General features: G+C 22.5%; 1 non-coding gene across 1 annotated transcript; it reads left to right on the top strand.

Annotated features, from left to right (window-relative positions):
- The first annotated feature begins 14,614 nt into the window (after window positions 1-14,614).
- On the top strand, window positions 14,615-14,685 carry TRNAW-CCA (transfer RNA tryptophan (anticodon CCA)). The gene has a single exon. It is a non-coding gene; the product is annotated as a tRNA-Trp (tRNA).
- The last annotated feature ends 4,005 nt before the right edge of the window (window positions 14,686-18,690 follow it).

The raw sequence follows: 18,690 nt of genomic DNA, 5'->3' as shown, positions 1-18,690 counted from the left end.
TTAAATTTGCCATAGATACTTTTAAATCTTTTATTACATCTGGCATTTGTCTAGCGTTTCATTGTGCGTCATAAAAAGAAACTCATAATCAATCTAATGCTTTTTTAGCTTCTGCTGTTGGTTTTCTTAATTTACCTAACATTCTTTCATAATCAGTTCATGCTTTTGTTCATTTTATTCATGAATTTGCTAACATACCAATTATTACATTTGCTCCAAGCAAATCTTGTCACATAGCTGATGCAGAAGCTCCTGCCATTTTATTGGCTGCTGCTATTTCTGTTAATGATGCAGCTGTATCTGCAGATGCTTTTGCAAATAAATCAACTACATTTCAAGCTTCAGAGAATGGAATATTCCAGTTCATCATACTACTAGTTAATGCTGTTACTGCTTCATCTAAACCAATTAATTCTGCTGCTGCTAAATTGGCTACATCTGGAATTAACATTATTGCATCTTCTACATCAATACCTGCTTTTATCATTGTACCCATTGCATCAGCTGCATCAACTGCCATAAATCTAGTAGTTTCTCACATTTGTCTAGCTGCTTCATCAACTCTATTAAATTGTTCTTCTGTTAGTTGACCTGCTGCTTTAGCTTCTAATAAACTATCTTCATAATCCGCAAATGTTTTTACTGCAACAACTCATCAACCAATTGTTATTGCTGATAATGCCATCATATCACTATGAATACTTTTTACTTCCTTAGCAATATTACTTATATTACTTTGAAAATTAATCATTGATGTTCATCAAATTGCTTTTGCTCTTGCACTTATTGAATTTAAGTTATCACTAAAAACCAAACGAACTTGGCTTTTTCATATTCTATCTAATTTTCATTTTGTTGATGCTAAATTATCTTGAAAGTTTAATCTCAATTGTAATTGACTCATTGTTTACCTCCTATTCTTTAATTCTATATTGCTTCTTTAAATCATTATACATTCTTACTTCTTTTGGTTTAGTTCATTGTTCTGGTTTCCAATTTCTTATATCTACTACTTTTCTTAACATGCTTTCTTCTTTTAAAAACAAAGAAGATAATAATGTTCTAAATTTAAAATAAGATATATCTTCTACCATTAAATCTATATTGAAGAATTGAATAAAGTCTGGATAATAATATTTAAAATCTAATATTACATCTAATGTATCTTCTTGTTCTTCTTCTTTTTCTTTTGCTTTTTTAATATCATAAAACAATTCTAGATTTTTTACTTCAAATCAATCTGCAAATAAAAGTTTAGCTATTTGTAAATTAGATAATCATATATTACTTTTGTATTCTTTTATTTTATCTTCTCTAGTTGTTTCATTATTATTAAATAATAAAGTAAGTAGTTCATTTAATTCTTCATAACTATTGCAATCAGATTCACAAAAAGCTAGTTCTTCTTGTCATTCTTGAACTAGCTTTACAATCTTTAAAACTTTACTTACTGACATATCTATCAATCTTCAATTAAAGAAGTGTTCATTTCATTTATCGAATGTTAAATTATATGTTGTAGGATTAGTAGTGTAGTTTTTTATATTATTTAATTTATTTAGATAATTCTTCATCATTGTATTTCTTATAAATTGCATCAATTAAATCTAAGAATTTATTAAATGCTTCATCATCAGATAATATTTCATCTTTGAAAATATCAGTTTTTAAATAATCAACTAAATCTAAAACTGCATCTTCACCTACTTTTAAAAACTTCTCCATTCTTTTAAATTGTAAAATACTAATGTTATATTTCTTTTTACTTAAAGTTACCTCATAACCTTTCATTTCTTTTTTTATATTTTTTATATCCATATTGTAATCCTCCTGATTAAATTTTATTTAGATTATTCATCTATATACTATTATACTCTTTTATTTAATAAAAGTAAAGATATTATGTTAAAATAAATAAAAAAAAGATGCCTAAATGACATCTGGTAAATCAGTAATTGTTGGAGCACCTGAGTAACTCTTTAACGTGAATTCTAATTTTAATAATTCCCCTGCTACTGCATTAACTGTGATTGAAGTCATAGTTCATTTAAAATCAATAACTTGTTTAGTTAAGTAGTTTGTAATTCGAGTTGGGATATTTTGGATAGCTTGTAAGTCATAGATATTTCTTAAGATATCTTCTCCAATTTCACCTTTTGCAACTACAAGTTCGCAGCTCCATTCTGGTGAACTACCTGTTACAACATTTCTATCTTGTCCATTTGAACACATATCTTTCCACTCAATTACATTCAAATTCAAGGCTTGCGTTAGTCCATTTGAACATACTGTTTGATAATCAGCTTCAATAACTGTACCTTTTAAATTCATGCTTAAACTATAAGCTTCATGTGCTAAAGCTACTTGTCCATCTAAAAATTCTGTATTTTTAATTGCCATATTTTATTCCTCCTATTTTATTCTGTTTTTCTTATTTATAAAATCTCTTTTATCATTTACATTAGAAGCATATTCTTGTTTCCATGTGATTTTTGTGCTTGTTACACTTGTATTTCTTTTCAAAGCTCCAGTCTTAACCGGAACATTTGGGTCAATTTCTTTCTTTACTTTATGTGCTATTTCTAATTTAGTTTTATATAATTCTTTCTCAAAAAACTCATCTATTACACGCATATAATTTCCATATGATGAAATCATGTTGCATCATTTAAATTTTCTACTGCACTTATAGTATAGTTTTTATCATTATATTTAATGTTTTCATTAGTTTTAAATTCTTCTTTAGTAAAGACAAATATTATTATTGCATTTGTATATTGTCAATTATTAAAAATACTCTTATTCTGAACTCTACATTTTATGTCTCTTCATTTATAAGTAATATTATGTATCAATAATCAATTTATTTTATTTAAGTAATTCAATATATCCTCCTTCTAATAGTTTAGGAAGTTTCTTTTCCTTAAATTCTTCTAATGTCATTAAATAATTTCATGTCAAATTAAAATCTTCATCAACTTCTACATCAAAATCTTCTTGAGTTATCTTTCTTATACTTCATCACGTGAAATTTTTCACTTGAAATTCATTTATAATAAAAGATTTAATAACTTTAAATTCCATTATAATAAAATGGTGTAGTTTCTGCAATCATTAACACCTCTCCTATAATAGATTTTTCTTTTTGAGTTGAAGATGTACTATAACTAAAATTTCAAATAGATATAGATTCACCTCAACCAATTGATTGACCAGAACTATCTTGTATTAACATAGATAACATTAATTGTATTTCATCTTTATAATCTTCTCAATTGTATTCATTTAATCTTAATAATATTCATTTTAATTTAGATAATGCTTTTAAATAGTGATAGTTGTAGTTCTCAATTTCAAATCATGTTAATAGTAAAAATTCTTCTTGTGTTAACAAGTTCATTTTGTACAACTCAACTTATTTATTTTTAATTCTTCATTTGATTTTTCTTCAACTATTTCTATTGCATCACTATTTTTATATCTCTCTATATAATTTCTTTTTAAAGCAAGCTCATCATTAATTTTATATTTTTTATTTCATTTTCTATAAATTGTATAATCTTTCTCTTGGTTCTCAAAATCAAGTCTACAATCTTTTTTAATTTTTATAATCATTTTACCTCCTAATATTTATATTGTGTACTACACGCTATTGTGCAATACACAATATGTTTTGTTATTATTTAGTTACTTTTGCTACTCTAGCAACTACTGTAGCTTTTGGCTTGAATACTTGGTTAGCATCAATATATAATCCAAAAATCTTAAACATTTCAGTAGTTTCTTCTAAATATCCAGCTTCTCTTGAAGTTTTTACAGCAATATTACTATCAGCATCAAAGTCTGCATCACCAACATTAATTGATAAATTTGCAACTTGACTAGCTTTAACAATATTAATTGCTTTGTCTGATAAGATGATTGCTCCTAAGTCATATAAAACATTAGATAAATCATTAATTAAAAATACATTTAAACCTTTAATTCTACCAACAAATCCATTGTTTAATAAATCGTTATTATCAACACCTTCTAATGTAAAGATGTTAGATTCTAATTCAATTAAGAAATCTGGTGATACAAATAAGTTACCTGTATTACTTCCTGTTTTCTTAATAAATTCTAATCTTAATTTATCAATAAAATCTAATGCTAATTCATTTTCACCTCTTGCAAAATCTAATTCAGTAGCACCTTTTAATACTTCAGCAAAGATTGCTTTATTATATTTCTCAGCCATTACTTTTGATTCATTTAAAACTGCATTCATTTCATCTTCTGTTGAAACTAAGTTAGCACTTGATAAACAAGAACCCATCTTGTGATAAATCATTTTGTCAACTAAGATATTCTTAATTGTTACTGTTCCATTTTCAGTACTACCTTTTGCACATAAATCTTGAATTCATCAAGCATCTACATTGTGGTCATATTTCTTTAAAGGATATGCTCAACCTTTTACGATTGTATATTCTGTGTAATTCATACCTTTTGATAAAAATGTATTTCTTAAAATTCCTAATTGTACTATTGTGCTTAAGCTTTCACCTGACACAAAACTATTTTGTATTCTACTCATATTGTATTCCTCCTATTTTATTCTATTTATTCTTTAGTAATGCTCTATCTTTATCATTTAACAAAGAGCTTGTTGCTTCTGTCTTTTTAAAAGAAGTATTTGTATTATTATTATTTATTAAATATGGTTTTTCTTTCTTAATTTTTTCAATAACTGTATTTTCATCTTCATTTAAATAAGAATTAATTATATCTTTATCAACTATTAATCCATTCTCCATAAATTTAATTTGTAATTGTAATCTTTTATTATCATTACTCATCTTTTCTTTTGTTTGTTTTACTTTTTTATTAATGATTTTTGTCAACTCATCTTTTGTATAAGTTTTCTCATCTTTTATTTCTTCTTCTATTTCTTCTTCTATTTCTTCATTAGTATCTTCTTCAACTATTTCTTCAGTATCATCTTCTTCAATATTATCAATAGTATCTTCTTCTACTAATTCTTCTTCTACTAAATCTTCTTCAGTAATTTCTTCTACTAATTCTTCTTCAACAATTGTTTCATTATTATTTTCTGCCATATGGTTTCCTCCTATGTTTTATTTTGGAAATATGTTTTATAGATTTAACATATAAACTATATATACTATTATACACTTTTATTTTTTTTATGTCAACTTTTATATTAATTATTTAAAAATTTATCAAAAACATTTTTATCTACAATTCAAGCTTCATATAATTTTAACAATCTTTCAAATTCTGCATTCTCTAATTCTTTTTCAGTTACTTGATTATTTATAATTCAATCTCCAAACTCAACATCATTTGATACTCAAACATTAATTGATAAAGCATCAATAAAGTTTATTAGCTTATTTAAATAAGACTCTCTTAACATTTGCACTTTGTAGTTCATCATATTAATTTCAGTTGCTGTTAAGTTACTTTTTGTAAGTATTGTATTATAATCTTCTAAACCAACACTTGTCCATATTAAATTTTCAAGATGATTTAAACCATTAATATATGATTGCTCTCTAATATCAAAATTTACACTTTCAATCTTTTGTGTTTTGTTTAAATCATCATTATTATAAAATGTTTGATATGTGTTTATATTGTGATTAAAACTCTTTACATAATTAAATGTTCAATCAGCATTATCTACTTTTTCTTTTGTGATATAAGACTGAGGTATTAATAGTTTTCTTCTACCACTTTTATATTCATAACAAAAGTCAGTTAGTATTGAGTTGTATTCTTCTAATAAAGTTAATGATTGAGAAAAGATTGAACTTTTTAAATTGAAGAAAGGTAGATTTCATTCTAATATATAGTTATCTATTTTAATATCCTTATCACTTATTTCAAATGTTACTTCTGTTCTATTATTAATATAATTAATATTTATATCAAATCATTTTTGCTTTATCTTACACTTAATTATTCTTCAATTCTTCTCTTCTAATTCTTGTATTTCATCTGTGAAAAACACATTGTAATCTCATGTCTTATCTATTAAATACATGAATCATCAAGCACTTAATCCTTCCTCAAGGTCATCATTTATATTATATAGATAGTCTTTTAAGCTAACTGTATTAATCTTTTCTCATATAATTAAGTTAGCTAATTCTTTACTTATAATTTTAACAAGATTAACTGATACTTCTGTCTTATCTTCAATTTGTCCTCAATTATAATATTTATATGTGTTTAATTCTCAATTGTACATTGCTCTAAATTTATTCATTATTTTCCTCCTAATTTATCTTCTATTATATCATTTATATTGTGCATTACACTATACTCAAAAGCATCAAGGGTATCAATTGTATTGATAGTTGTATCCTTTCTTTTTCATTTATCATCATATATTGCTTCATCAATTTCTTTTATAAAATAAGTAAGCTTTTCATTTATCTTTATATTATTAATCTGAAACATTATATTTAAAAAATTAATTCTACTTTGCATATTATCTATATTACCAAGAAATTTATTATCTAGTTTTCTTTTCTTATTTACTTTATTAATGATAAATCTATTACTTGTTTCATTAAGTAAATTATAATAAGATAAAGATGAACTATCTATATATACATCAATAGATTTTAAATATTGTTTACTTTTATTATTAAGAAACTCTTTTATATCTTCTACTTTATCTATTACTGTTTTTATATCTCAATCACTATTTTTATGATAATACATATCTTCTACAATTAATTCATTATTATGTGTTAAAATTGTAATTATACATACAGTACCATCTCTTTCTCATGTATCTAATCATGCAGATATACTTTTAATATTATCTATATCTATATCTTTATAAGTATGTTCTTTGTGAATAAAAGAAGTATATATCTTTCATAAATTATTAAATCTTTTACATTCATATATATAATTAAACAACTTTTCATTTACTTTTTTAAAATTAAGTAGCTCTTTTATTGTTGTTATTTTAATCCAATTAAGTATTTCATATCGAGTTAAGTTTTTATATGTACTAAACACATAACAAACATCATCTCTTTTTTTCATGTTATTTATAAAAGTATTTGTCCAGTGTGTTTTGTTTATGTGGGTGTTAAATTCATATATTACTTTAAAATCATTAGTTCCTCTTATTAAAGAAGATATAATTTGATTCATTCATTCTTCACTTTCAAACTCGGTTATCTCAAAAAATAATACTCATCACATTACATATCGAGGTTGTGCTTTAAAACCTTTTAGTTTCTCATAATCTTGTTTAGTACCTATTGCTCAAAAATATATATTTTGTCAAGTATGAAGTGTTATAGTTAAATTTGTCTTATTTATATTGTAAGTTCATTCTAATCATAATCTTCATAATGCTGTCTTGATTTCATTAAATGTTGTGTTTCTATGAGTAGTAAAATCTTTTCTTATTATTAAATATTCTTTCTTATTATTATTAAGCATATCTAATATTACTCTAATTGCATTCTTACTAGATTTTGTACTCATACGACCTCATTCTTCTATTAGATGAGTAGCTTCATTAAATAAAGTTTGTTGATGATATCGAGATACTAAATCATCTAATTTAATTGTCTTCATTATCTTCCAATAAATCTTCTAACTCAATTCACTCAACTATTTCTTCAGATTGATTAACTGTTGTATCAATATTAACTACTACATTCTCATCTGTTTTATTTTCAGTTCTTTTTATTTCAGTTAACATTTGTTGATTAATTTTATACCAATCATTCGATGGATAGTATATTTTCATTATTGCAATAATGTCACTCACACTTGTTTTTTCTCAATATAATTTAGCATTAAGTATTTCTACAATATCTTCCAGTGATTTCTTATTATAAGTTTCTTCTATCTTTTGTGTTTTAAGCAATTCTTTTCTTTTTATTTTGCATCAATCTATAAAATCTTTAAATTCAATGTTTGCATTCATGTATGAATAAAAAGAAGAACGACTAATGTCTAATGTTTTTACTATGCTTTTTATTGTTTCTCAATCTAATATTAATTCTTCAATTAAATTAAGATTATTTGTTATTTCTACCATTTATCCTCCTATTGTTTATTACCTGTTCACGTGAAATTTTTCACAAACAAATCAAATTGCTTTTCATTTAGTTTTAAATCTTTAAGTACACTCTTTCACTTATTTTTAGGTTTTCAAAAGCTATCCATATTTTTAGTTTTGTTGTATCTCTTTATTCATTGTAATAATAAATACTTCTTTTCATTACTTTTAATATGTTTCATCATATCTAAATATTCTTCTTTATTATCTATTTTTAATTTCTCAATCTTTAATAAAAAAGTGTTCTTCTTATCTTCTTTTGGAAAAGCTAATTCATATGTTTGTTTATAATTCTCATTTATTATATCATTTATTTGATTAAAATTAAAGTCTTTTATCTCTACAAAATTTACATCATATTTATTTAAAAATAATTTCTTTCTAATTTGATAATCAGGACTAATTTTTCAGAATCTATTATATCATTTAGCTTCAACTATTATTTGTAATCAAGATTCTAGTATAACCATAAAATCAGGAGTGAAATATAATTGTTTTACTTCTTTTCATTTGTATAAAAATCAATCAACAATTACATATCTAATTTGTCTTTGAACTTCTCATATTTGTATTAATTCATTATATACATCTTCTTCAAACTTACTATCAAACTTCATTAATCCTCCTATATAATATATACCAACCTCCAATTTTAACTTTTCTAGACATGGATTTACTATAATAATAATGTCTAAATATTAAATTTTTGGAGGTTAATCTTTTTTAGTTATAACTATTTTTCAATCTCAATAAAATATACTCATTGTATTTCATCATAAAAAATTAATACAAATATTAGGTATTCTTATTCTTTTATAATCTTTTAAATTATCATATAACTTTAATATTTTTACATAACTTTTTCATTCTATAATGTTTTCAATAATAATTTGATTATCATTAAAATATAATCACATATCATTATTATAAGAATCATTCATTTTCTTAGGAATGAAGATATTGTTATTTATTTTTTTGTATTTATGTATCATATTTTTCTCTTTTGTTTTTGTATTTTTTTTATTGCATTAACATCTTTCTTAGTTTTATAAATTCATTCCATGTGCCTAACAAACATTTTTTGTTCTTCAAAAATTTCTTTAAAATTCTGCATCTTTTCCTCCTATTTTTTCTATTTCCAATTCTATTAACATATAGCTACCATTATTAATTAGCATCTCATCTACTTTTTTTACACCATCTATTTGTTCACATATTTTCATTATTCTTAACATCATTTCATCTCTCTTATTATTCTCTTCATTAAATAAGAAAAGAAAATTTACAAGAATAGTATGAGTAAATATATCAAAATTATTAAATCTCTTATGTAATATTTCAGTTTTAATTTCTTTATATATATCTATTTCATTTTGCATTAATGGTTTTTCATTTGCTATTTCTTTTACTTCTGTAAATTCGTTTAGTATTATTTCGTTTATTTTCATTATACCTCCTAATTATTATTTTATTTTTATTTATATTAATTGAGTCAACATTTTTATTTAAATATATAGTTGTAATTTGTTCTCAATCTTTATATAAATTTATCACTTGTTTTATATTTTTATATTCCATATTTCCTCCATCTTATATATTATACTATTTTTTATACTAAAATACAAGAAATTTGACAAAATAATTAAAAAATGTTATAATATTATTAAGAAAACGTAATATCTTTTTTAATAAAAGAGTATATTATATTAAGAAACAAAGATAGTTTCAAAAAAAATATAAAACAAATGGAGGAATAAAATATGGAAAAATATGATAATGGATTAAATCATGAAGAAAAAGTAAAAATGATAAAATGTAACAAAGAAGAATATATGAAAGAAGTAAATGAATTACGAAAAAATAATGAAATAACAAGAAATATAATTGTAAACAAAAATTATATAGTAGATACTAAAAATAAACCTTTTAATATAAATATAGTAGTAAAAGATGGTGAAACTGTAGATATATATAGTGATTGTGATATAGAAAACAATAAAGAAGATTATATTTGTACTTTATTATTTTATAAAGAAAAAGAAGGTTTAAATGAATAAGATAATTAATATAAATAAAAGAGATAAAATTATATGTATACCAAAAGATTTTAATTATGATATAAGAATGGGTGTTAGAGTTATAGATAATAAAAAAGTAATTATTGAAAATTTTCAAAATGGTGAAGAAGACTACATAGATTATATACAAGTATATGAAAACAATAAGACATTTCAAAAATTTAGAATTCCACCTTTCTTATTTAATTTTATTTTAAGATTAGGAGAGAATGAAATAACATTTAATAATCATAGTATAACAATAGAATCTAAATAAATTAGCTATTAAATTAGTTAAATTATTTTAATTATTTATTACAAAAACATCATATAAAAAAAATAAAAACATATATTATAGTAAGAAACAAAAGAGGTTTCTAAAATAATACAAAGGAGGCATAAAATGAAAAGTTATAAATTTATAGAAAAAACTGAACTTGTTAACAACAAAAGATTTGTTAACTTTAACAATAAAAAGCAAGTAGTAAATAAGAATGGGTATATGTTAAAATGGAGTAATAATTCTTTACTATTAACATTTGAACAAGCATTAGAAATATATAATACTAAAGGATATGAATTAGGATATGTATTAGCTGAAGATGATGATTTATATTTAATAGATGTAGATTATAAACATTGTGATAACCAAGATACAATTGATGAATTTATGAAAAGCATAAAACCATTGTTAAAAGATACATTTAATTATCCTTCTTCTTCTGGTAAAGGATATCATATTTGGTATTATGAATTTGACATGAAAGAAGAATTAGAAAAGTTTAAAGTAAAAAGTGGAAACTTAATAGAAAAAAATAGTAAGTGTGAAACTGAATTTTTTCAAAATAAAAGATGTATGAAGATACCAGCTCAAGAAGACAATATAAGCTCACTACAAGACTTTACAACAACCAATGAAGAGTTATTAAACTATTTAGAAATACATCATAAACAAGCTCAAACAGCTAATTTAATTGATATAGATTTTAAAGAAAATGGTAATGATAAAGAAGAAGTAAAAATGATTAAAGCTTTATTAAATAAGTACAAAGATGTAATATATAATATTAGTTATTCTGAGTGGTTTACTCTTAATCTAAGCATTGGAGATTATTGTAAAAAGAGAAAACAAAATTTTGAACAATTTGCTAAAATTTATTGTTTAAGTAATGATGATTTAAATAAAGCTATTAAACATTATAATACAACAAATAATAGTATTAAGAAAATTACTTTTGGAAGTTTTATATATTTTATGAAACAACAAAATGAAGATTTAAGTCAATTATTTGAATTATTATATTCTGAAAAAGAAGAAGATATATTTAAAAAATTCCCAACAAGTGAAGAAATAGAGTATGTTAGCACTAAAAATATTAAATCTTTAGTTGAATTTGATAAATCTTTATTAATTTCTAGTGCTGGTAGTGGAAAGACAACAGCATTAGTAAACTATGCATTACAAACAAATACAAGAATGATTTTCTTAGTTCCTAGCATTCAATTAATGATAGATTTACATAAAAAATATAGCAAAGAAGATAGTGCATTTTTCTTAAATCCATCAGCTTATAAAGTAGAAAGATTTGATGCATTAATTACATTCAGTACATATGATTCTTTTACAAATAAAATATTATATAAAATCGAAGAAGAATTTGATATGAATAACACAATATTAGTAATTGATGAATATCATTTATCTTTACAGTATTATAGTATATCAGCTATTAAAAGAGAAAACTTAAAGAATTTATTAATGAATAGTGTATTAGATAATTATAAAAAAGTATATACAACGGCATCACCATTAGGAATTAATTTTAGTCAATTTGATAAAGTTTTAAATTTTAATAAAAAAACTAACAAGAAAGTAAACCTAATGATTAATAATAAAAAGATTAAAAATAATAATAGTTTCTTAATTAATACATTAAAAGAATTTGAGCATGTTAATAGTTTAGTATTCCCAACTTTCTTTAAAATTGAAGATATTGATACAGAAGAAATTGCAAAAGAATTAGATATTAATGAAGATGAAATTTATTTAATGCATTCAAATAGTAGTAGTGAAAAACATAGTAGAAAAAATGAAATTGAAAATATTATGAATAAGAAATACAAAATAGTAATTGCAACTCAAATATTAAATATTGGTGTAGATTTTAATAAAATTTTTGATAAAACAATTATGATTCAACCAAGTATAGATGTTAATGCAATTATCCAAGCTCATAAAAGAGAACGTTCTGAAAACAATGAGTTTTATTTAATAGTAAATAAGAATAAAAAAGATAACAAATTAGAAGCTTTTGTAAATCAGTTCAACCATTTACAAAATATGGATAGTGTTAATTTAATTAACAATATGAATAAAGATTTAATATTTATTGAAAGTGAAATTGTTGAAGAAAATGGTGAAAAAATAGAAAAGAGAACACATGCAATTGATTTTAATAAAATATATGAATTAAATGTTAAAGATTATCTTAGTAATATAAGCAATAAGCAATTAGTTAATGTTTTAAAAAGATTTAAATTAGAATGTGAATTAACTGAATGTGATATTGTTTCAATAACTGATACTGAAAAGAAAAATGATACTAAATTAAAAAATAATTACTATAAAAAAAATATTAAAGAAAACTTAGAAGAAATAATTAATTTTATTGAAAAAAGAAAAGATATGAAAGATTTAAAAATAGTAAGTGAAGTAAGAAAAGTTGGAGTAACTGAAGCATACTTAACTAATTTTTTTAAAAGTGAATTAGCTAATATTAAATATTTAATTAATAATGTTAGTGATGTAAATGAAGGTGATGTTGTAATGAATAATGAAATATATGACTTTGTTTATAAGAATTATGAAAGTGGTGTTGATTATAATGTTTTAAAATTAAAGATTAGTGGTAAACAAGATTTTGAAACACAATTAGATGAATTAATGAATAATGATAAAATTACAAGATTAGAAATTAAAGATTTTGTAAATAATATTAATAAAGAAAATTTAATATTAGTAAATAGTAGAAAGATAAAAGAATTACAAGTAACAAAAATATTAAAAGCTAATGGATATAAAGAAAAGAAAGGAACAAATAACTTAAAGTTCTTTACAAAATAATATGTAACCTCCAAATTTAACTTTTCTAGACATAAATATACTATAATAAATATGTCTAGAAATTAAAAAATTGGAGGTTGGTTATTCATTTAATGTAATATAAAAATTAATAAAAATATATATTATAGTAGTTAACATAATAACAAGGAGGAGATATGTATGAAATTTACAAAACAGGAAAGGAGAATTGTACTAGAATAAACAATACAATTATAGATATGGGGATATCATTTTTACAGTTAAACAAATTAACTAATTTAAAAACAGTGGATTTTCTATTTATAACACATGAACATGCTGACCATATTAAAATAGCAGCAATAAGAAGACTACACAAAGAATATCCAAAAATTAAAATATATATAAATAAAAAAACATTAAATAAATATGATTTTAGTGGAATTGAATATACTCTATATAATAAAAATACTAAATTTGATGAAATAGAATTAATTAAAAATGAACATAAGCAAACACATAGTTATTCATTATACTTTAAAGAAAGTAGTATTCTATTTGCAACTGATTTAGATAATACTAATAACATAGAAGCTTTTATAAAAGAAAGAAAAATAAAAGAAATAAGAACAGTTATGCTTGAATGTAATCACTGTGAAAAAATAAGAAAGAAAGATTTAAAAGAAAGAGGTTTAGTTTATAAAGATAATGGACATTTAAGTTTACAACAATTTAATAAGTTTACAAATAAAATAAAGAGTGAAGTTGCAATTAAAATGCATCAATCTACTTATGAAAAATATACTATTAATTTTTAGTATTTTTTTTATTTATTTTTAACAAAAACGTAATACAAATAAAATAAAAACATATATTATAGTATACTTAAGAAAAAGGAGAAAAATAAAAATGAAAATATTATTAATTAGTTTTATAATATACAAAGCATTTAAATTAATTGTAGCAAATATAGTAATAAAAAATTGAGAACTTGTTTCTTTTTTTTATAAAAGCATAATATAATTTTTAATAAAAGAGTATAATACAATATAAGAACAACCAAGAGGAAATTGAGTTTAAAATAAAGATAATAAATTTGTTCTTTTTTTTTGATTTTTTAACACAAGACATTGACTAAAATAAAATAAAAGAGTATAATATAATATATAAGGTAATAAATAATTGTGCCTCCTTTGTACTTTAATATTTACCTTATATTTACGTGGTATTAGTTTAATGGTAAAACCTTGGTCTTCAAAACCATCGATACGAGTTCGATTCTCGTATACCACTCCATTATAATAAGGAACTGGCAGGGTTAACAAAAAAAGTGTGTTTAATTTATTAAACACGTTTCTTATTATTATTAATATCGGTTTAGTTCAATGGTAGAACAGTGGATTCCAAACCCATTGATGAGGGTTCGATTCCTTCAACCGATGCCATTTATTTGAGTTTTGGTAAAGCTATTTTCGATAATAGCAAGCTTGGTGCTCATGGAGATTAGGTTTTGACTTTAACCTAATGGTGTAGTGCGAACCTACTTTCAGCTAGTTCAACTCTAGATATAAGTTAACTCAAATAGAACAATAAAACAATAGGAGGTAATATGCATATTTTAAAAAGCAATTTAGTGTTAAAGGATTTATTATTTAAAAACAAAGAATCTCCATCTTTACCAGAAATGAGTACAATTGAAGATATAAAAAATAAAATAGAAGAATGATATACAATAATAGAAGTAATTGATGAAGAATATTATGTTACTATAAAATTTGGAATGATACTTTATTTAAGAAATAACTTAAATATTTTATTTATGAAGATTGATTGAACATATGATGAAGAAAAAGAAAAAGATGAATATATAGAAGAAATAGATTTAGTAATGTTAGATTTAAATATAATAAATTGGGAACAATGAAATTATTATGATACATTAATTATTGGAGAATAAATGAATATAGAAGATAGAATGTTCTTAACAAGACTAAGACATAATTATAAAGATTTTAAAAGCGATAAATTGCGAATGGAACACTATAAATATTGTCTAGAATTTATAAATAAATATAAAGATAAATTTGACTTTACTCTAGAAGATGGAAGTAAAATAGATTTAAAAGTAGACAACAGAGGATATAATAAATTCTTATTTAATTTAGATTTAGATACTCAAGTATTTAGGTATGAAGATGGAAGAGAGTTTACAATTGGAAAACATATTGAAATTATTTTAATTAATTTAGTATAAAACGTAATATAAAAAAAATAAAAATGTATATTATAGTATGTTTAATAATCCTTTAGAAATAATATAATATATAAAAATAAACTAGCTATTAAATTAGTTAATTTATTTACATTATTTATCACAAAAACGTAATATAAATATTAATAAAAACATATATTATATTAAGAAACAAAGGTGGTTTCAAAAATAAAAACATAGGAGGCAATAATGAATAATATAAAATGGGATTACTTAACAATAGAAGATGGTGATGTAGTTATAAGAGATGAAAACAATGAAGAGAAAGAGAGATTCTAATGAAAACAACTGCTCACTCTAGGCTAAGAATTAAACAAAGAAATATAAATATAGATGTAAATGTATTAGAAACATATGATTATAAGTATATGGATAATAAAAGAACTTGTTATGTTAAAAATGGAGTTAAATATGTGTTTAATAAGAATTTCTTTTTAGTAACAGTATATAGAGTAAAAACAAAGGAGGCACAACATGAATAAAATAAAATATACAGTACATGGTAATAGTAGAAAACAAAAAAGAAAAATAGAAGTAGATAATAAAATATTTGAAAATTATGATTACAAGTATAAAGAAGATAACAACGAATATACTTGTTATATAAAAGATAGTATTAAATATGTATTTGCAAAGAATATATTAGTAACATGCTATAAAGTAAATGTAGCAAAAATATTAATAAATAATTTAAACAACATTGAAAGAGGAGGATTTAATTATGGAAAATAAAAAAATATATGAAGTATATAATGAGAAAATGGATGAAAATGTATTTATGTTTGATTATAGTAAAGAATTAAAAGAAGTAACTGAAATGGAAAAACATAAACAATATATAATGGAATTTGATAACGATAATGTTAAAGAATATTATGAAAATGAAAAAGGTTTATTTACTAATTTAATTAAAGGTCAAATTTATTATGAAGATGGATATTATTTTAGTACAACATCTAGAAATGAGGAAGAAGATAATGACTAAAGAAAAAATAATAAATGAAAAATATGAACCTTTTGATAAAACATATATAAAACAAAAAACTAGATATGGTTGGAAATTAAGAGAAGGGTATATAAAAGATGGCTATGTTTACTTAGTTAAGAGAGAAGAAGATGAATAATATAAATAAAATATTAAAGAGAATGGAAATGTATTCAGAAGTTAAAGTTGAAGATATTGACAAATTATATGTTGAGAACAAATTTGGTATGTATATTAAAATGAGAAAAAGTAAAATATATAAAAATACTAATAATAAAATTATATTAATAGATAATCAGTTATATAATTTAACTGTAACTAAAAATGAACTAACTAAAAATAAAATAGATAAAGTATTATTTAAAGAAGATGAAAGATATTATACATTAGTAACAGAAAAAGAATATAAAAAGAAACTTAGCGAGCTAAGTTTTTAATTTACATTTTTGCTATTAATTCTTTTATTTTGTGTAATTCACTAATTTCATCATCTAATCATATTACATATTCTTGAATACATTCATAGTTCATATGCATCCATTTAGCATGTGATAACTCTTCATTTGCCATATTCATAAATCATTGCTTTTTTATTTCATCTGTTTCACTATGAGCCATTGTCATGTAATCCATATATCATTCTAATTCATCACAAAAATATTTTATTAATCTATCGTTTTTCATTTTTACCTCCATTTAACAATCTTTGTATTTGTTTTCATTGTTCTTCAATTTGTTTTTGTTGTTTCTCTATTCTATCTTCTAATTCTTTGCTATTATCAATGATACCCATTTTCTTATTATACCATTCTTTAAAATCAGATTCTGTTCTTTTTACACTTTTTACTCATTCTTCACTCTTTAAGAATTCTTGATATAATTGCTGTTCTTGATTTTGTTGAACTTGAGCTGGTGAAGGTGTTTGCATTTGTTGATTATATTGTTGTAATTGTTGATATCATTGTTGTGCTTTACTTTGTAATTGTTGATTTAAAAAATCTTGATAATTATCCATTTTTCCTCCTTGTTTAGCAAAAGAAACTTAGACTTGCTAAGTTTTTATTTTTTTGCTAATGCTCATTGGATACCATTTAAAGCTGTTCCAATTTGAATCATGTTATTCTCTACATTTTGTATTCTTGTGTTGTCATGGCATGGATTTGACTGTACAAAAGCTCATGCTCTAACAATTGGTCAACCATTTTCAGCTACTGCTAATTGACGCTCTAAATCTTTAACAACTTGACAATTCATTGCATCTTTTATTCCTTGGAATCATGCATTCATTTGTGTAGTTAATAAATTAGTTTGATTACACATTTGTAAAGCACTATCATATTTTAATTCACTTACTTGATTATCTACTGAATTAATTAAATTAGCTAATTGTACACTATTCATATTAATTGTAGATTTTAAGTCAGATTGTCCTGATAATACGTTGCTTTCTAAATTATTAATACTTCCAGCTATACCTAATGTTGCATTACTTAATGCTGCTTGTGAAGCTATAGTTTGTTCTAGAATTGCATTTTGTGTTACTAATGCTCAATCATTTCTATTTCATCCTAAACCATTACCTGTTAATAATGCTCCAAATAATAATCCTTCTAAAATTCATCCATTACTACCAAATCCTCATCATCCAATTGCTTGTGTTTCATTTTCAAAATTCATAATATATACCTCCTTTGTTTTTTCTATAATACGTGGTCATCGATAACCTATATATATTATAACAAAACAAAAGAAAAACTTATATAACCATATTATAATGATTGTATAAGCTCTTTTCAATATTTGTATTTATAATTTCTTAATGTTTGCTCTTGAAGATTATACTTCAATGTCAAATCTTTTATTCTTTCTCTTTTATAATAGAAGTCTATACACATGTTAATTTTATGTTGTGAATAATTTAATTTTCTACATAACGTGATTAGATTCTTTTTATTTAATGAATACAAATATTTCATTGTTAAATCTCTTCTGAAATTTTAATTAAGTTATATTTTGTTGCATCTGCTAAATCAGTAACATAACATAAACTTGTACCAATCCAATTTCAATCAGTTCATTTTTTGAAATAATATCTTACTCATTCATAATTTGAATAATGAGTCATATCTTTTAATAATGCTCACTTTTTAAACTTAACTGGTCATTGAACTAATTTTTTATCTATTACTT

This window comes from Hesperophylax consimilis, unplaced genomic scaffold, assembly GCF_061612785.1.
Source record: "Hesperophylax consimilis isolate HC1 unplaced genomic scaffold, BYU_Hcon_1.0 scaffold_223, whole genome shotgun sequence".
NCBI classification, from domain to species: domain Eukaryota; kingdom Metazoa; phylum Arthropoda; class Insecta; order Trichoptera; family Limnephilidae; genus Hesperophylax; species Hesperophylax consimilis.
Note: the sequence above shows the minus strand (reverse complement) of the source record. Positions and strands in the feature narration are given on the sequence as shown.